Here is a 4,705-nt window from a genome sequence, read left to right as displayed (position 1 = left end):
CCCCACGCCCCAATAGACAAAGCTCCCCTCAATCACTTTGAAGTCCATATAACGAGTGACCTCTGTGAAAAGCGGCATCTTCACCAACTGACCATCGGCCATAAGGAACTTGGGAATTAAGTCAGCATTCCAGTCTCTTCCTCTCTGCCCGTTGATTCTGGCAGTTGTCCTGGTAATTTAAATCTTTTCTATAAATCTTCCAGCTGGGTTATAGATGCACTTTCTCCTCCATAGTATGGGTTCCGATCCATATGAAGAACCTTCTTTCCATTCATTGACAGTGTCCCCGACAAGATACATCTCGCCAGTCCCCGGGGTTGGGGGAAAGGGGAAAAGCGAAGAGAGGAAAAATGGAGCTGAGTAGGAGGCGAGGCCGGCCTCCACCTCATCGGGAAGAGAAGAGCCTATTTCTTTTTTTTTTTAAATTTTAAATTAATTTATTTTTTGCACTCCATATTCCATTCCCTGACCCCCATCCACCCTCTGACAATTCCACATCCCACATCTCCTCCCCACCCCACCTCAACCCAGTCTCCACGTGGATACTCCTACCCACCAATCTCTAAAGTCCTTGGGGTCTCCAGGCTTTTGAGGGTTAGGTGCATCATCTCTGAATGAACATAGACCCAAAGTTCTCTATTGTATGTGTGTTGGGGGCCTCATATCAGCTGGTGTATGCTGTCTGTTTGGTGGCCCAGTGTTTGAGAGATCTTGGGGTCCATATTAATGGAGACTGCTGATCCTCCTGAAGGATCGCCCTTCTCCTCAGCTTCTTTCAGCCTTCCCTAAACACAAACACTATTTCTTTACTGTTCAGAAGTGTCATTATAGTGTATCTGTCATTCTGTAACTTTTATTTTTATTTTTCCTCAACTTTCTACGGTGAAATACAAGACTCTAAATAGATTTGATTCATTCTTCTACATTTCTGATAGATAGTTTAATGATAGATTTTGGTATTCTATTGCATTTAACACATAAAACTATTCCTTAAATATTTTCTTCTCTTTGTACATTTGAGCAAAGTTTCTTTAGAGACTATACTTGGAAGGAGAATGACTACATCACATTATATAGGTTAATACCAGTTTCCTGTGTATGGTCTTTTATGAGCCTTATCTCTTTTCCTCCTTCCCATACTCCCTTCTTCTGGCACTCACATGAGCACTAATTTTACCAACTAATTTTCAAGGTAAGAAGAAAAACTCTTGGAGGTGGGGGTAGTAAATGTTGAAACAACATAATGCCCCTCAGAAGGCAGAGGCAGGGGGATAGATCTCTGAATGTTGGAGGCCAGTTTCATTTCCACAGCAAGTTCCAGGTCAGCCAGGGATACCTAGTGAGGTATGATGAGACAAAGCAAAACAAAGCAAAGCAAAGCAAAGCAAAACAAAACCAAACCAAAACAGAACAGAACATGAGGGATAACTGATATCAGCTAATGCCCAGCATCTGACAGCTTGCAGGGCCATGAACATGTCAGGGAATAAGTCGTGAAGTCTTACATGGTGAATCTTTCTGAGAGGTGGAAGAATCCCTTCCTTCTAGGGGCTGGTGAGTATACATTGTTAGTCAACTCCATGTGTTCACGAGAAGTTAAATCTGTATTCTCTTCTCTTTTTTTTTTTTTTTTTTTTTTTTTTTTTTTTGATTATTTTATTTATTTACATTTCAAATGTTGTTCCTTTTCCTGGTCTTCCCTCTGCAACTCCTCATCCTATTCCCCTCCTCCTTTGCCTCTAAGAGGGTGCTCCCCCACCTACCCATCCACTCCAGCCTCACCTCTCTAGCACCCCCGTTCTGTTGGGGCAACAAGCCTCCACAAGACCAAGTGCCTCCCCTCCCACTGATGCCAGATAAGGCAATCCTCTGGTATATTTAGCAGGAGCCATGGACCTACCCACATACACTCATTGGTTGGTGGTTTAGTTCCTGGAAACTCAGGGGTCCAGTTAGGTAATATTGTTCTTCCTATAGGGTTGCAGTCTTTAAGGTTCAGCTCCTTCAGTCCATCCCTATCTCTTCCATTAGGATCACTGGGCTCAATCTAGTGGTTGGCTATGAGTGTCTGTGTCTGTCTTAGTCAGGTGCTGGCAGGGCCTCTTAGAGGACAGCCCTACTGGGCTCCTATCTGCAAGCAGTTCTTGGCATCAGCAATAGTGTCTGGGTTGGTGTCTGCAGATGTGATGGATCCCTAGGTGGGGTAGCCTCTGAATGGCCTTTCCTTCAGTCTCTGCTCCATTTTTTTTGTCCCTGTGTTTCTTTTAGACAGGAACAATTCTGGGTTAAAATACTGAGATGGGTGAGTGGCCCCTTCTCTCAACTGGGGGCCATGTCTATCAGTTGTGGGGTTGGTAAAGATTTTTTCCCCAATCTGTAGGGTGCTGATTTGTCCTACTAACTGTGATTTTGCCTTATAGAAGCTTTTCAGTTTCACGGGGCATCATTCATTAGTTGTTTATCTTAGAGCTTGAGCCACTGGAGTTCTGTTTAGGGATTTTCTTCCTGTGTCAATGAGTTCGAGGTCTTTCCCACTTTGTCTTCTATTCAATTCAGTACATCTGGTTTTGTGTTGAGGTCCTTGATCCACTTAGACTTGAGCTTTGTGCAAGGTGACAAATGTGGATCTATTTTCATTTTTCTACATACAGACTGCCAGTTAGAGCAGCACCACTTATTGAAGATGTTTTCTTTTTTCCACTGAATGTTTTTGGCTTTTTTGTCAAAGACCAAGTGACCATAGGTGTGTGAGTTTATTTCTATTCCATTCAGTCTTATTCCATTGATCAACCTGTCTCTCTGTACCAATGTATGTAGTTTTTATCACTATTTTTCTGTAGTAGAGTTTGAGATCAGGTGTGGTGATTGCCTCAGAAGTTCTTTTATTGTTAAGAATTGATTGTTTTTGCTATTCTGGGTTTCTTGTTTTTCCATATGAAATTGAGAATTTCTCTTTCCATGTTTGTGAAGAACTGTATTGGAATCTACCAATCCACGAGCATGGGAGATCTTTCCATCTTCTGAGGTCCTCTTTGATTTCTTTTTTCAGAGATTTGAAATTCTTGATGTACAGATCTTCCACTTGCTTAGTAAGAGTTACACCAAGATATTTTATACTGTTTGTGGCTATTGTGAAGGCTGTTGTTTGCCTAATTTCTTCCTCAACCTATTTATCATTAGTATAAAGGAAGGCTACTGATTTGTTTGAGTTAATTTTATATCCAGCCACTTTGCTGAATTTGTTTATTAGCTTTATAGAAGTTCTCTGGTAAGTGTTTTGGCGCCTCTTATGTATGCTATCATGTTACCTTCTTTTCCAATTTGTATCCCCTAATCTCCTTTTGTTGTCTCACTGCTTTAGCTAGAATTTTGAGTACTATATTGAATAGATAGGGAGAGAGTGAGCAACCTTGTCTTGTCCTTGGTTTCACTAGGATTGCTTCAAGTAATTGTCCATTTAATTTGATATTGGCTGATGGTTTGGTGTATATTGCCTTTAATATGTTTAGGTATAGGCTTTAAGTTCCTGATCTCTCCAATACCTTTAACAAAATGGGTGTTGTATTTTGTCAAATGCTCTTTCAGCATCTAATGAGATGATCATGTGATTTTTTCTTTGAGTTTGTTTATATAGTGTATTATGTTGGTGGACTTTCCTATATTGAGCCATCCCTGTATCTCTGGGATGAAGCCTATTTGATTGTTGTGAATGATGGTTTTGATATGTTCTTGGATTCAGTTTGCCAGAATTTTTTGAGTATTTTTGCAGTGATATTCATTAGCAAAATTGGTCTGAAGTTCTTTGTTATGTCTTTGTGTGGGTTAAGTATCAGAGAAACTGTGGCTTCATAGAATGAATTATGTAGTACTCTTTACATTCCTATTATATGGAATATTTTAAGAGGTGTTGGTATTAGCTCTTCTTTGAAGCTCTGGTAGAATTCTACACTAAAGCCATTTGGCCCTGGGCTTTTTTTTGGTTGGGAGTTTTTAAATGATTTCTTCTATTTCCTTATGGGACATGAGATTGTTTAGATAGTTTACCTGTTCTTGATGTAACATTTGTACATTGTATCTGTCTAAAAGGCATCCATTTCAGTTATTTCATCTAGATTTTTCCATGCTGTTGAGAAAAGAGGCTTTTGTAATAAAATCTGCTGTTTTGCTTTGTTTTGTTTTTTAATTTCTTCAGTTTCTGTTGTTAACTCTCCCTTTTCATTTTTAATTTTATTAATTTGGATACCTCTGTGCCCTTTAGTTAGTTTGGCTAAGGGTTTATCTATATTGTTGATTTTCTGAAAGAACCAGCTTTTGGTTTCATTGATTCTTTGCATTGTTCTCTGTTTCTAATTGGTTGATATCTGCTTTGAGTTTGATTCTTAATGTGTTTGCTTCTTTTTCTTCCAGGGCTTTCAGGTGTGCTGTTAAGTTGCTATTGTAGGATCTCTCCAGTTTCTTTAAGAGGGCACTTATTGCTATGAATTTTCCTTTTAGCACTGTTTTCATTGTGTCGTATAAGTTTGCGTATGCTGTGTATTTTCATTGAATTCTAGAATTTAGAAATTCTTTAAATTCTTTCTTATTTCCTCCCTGGCCAAGTTATCATTGAGTAGAGAGTTGTTCAGTTTTCATGAGTATGTGGGCTTTCTGTTGTTCTTGTTGTTCTTGTAGTCTAGCTTTAGTCCATGGTGATATGATAGGATGC

The 4,705-nt window shown here is 39.4% G+C and overlaps 1 pseudogene; it reads right to left on the bottom strand.

Annotated features, from left to right (window-relative positions):
• Nucleotides 1-389, bottom strand: part of LOC116089439 — a 1,602-nt pseudogene extending 1,213 nt beyond the window's left edge.
• Between the last annotated feature and the right edge of the window lie 4,316 nt (nucleotides 390-4,705).

This window comes from Mastomys coucha, unplaced genomic scaffold (assembly GCF_008632895.1).
Source record: "Mastomys coucha isolate ucsf_1 unplaced genomic scaffold, UCSF_Mcou_1 pScaffold14, whole genome shotgun sequence".
Classification (NCBI taxonomy): Eukaryota; Metazoa; Chordata; class Mammalia; order Rodentia; family Muridae; genus Mastomys; species Mastomys coucha.
This window is presented reverse-complemented; position numbering and strand designations above follow the sequence as displayed.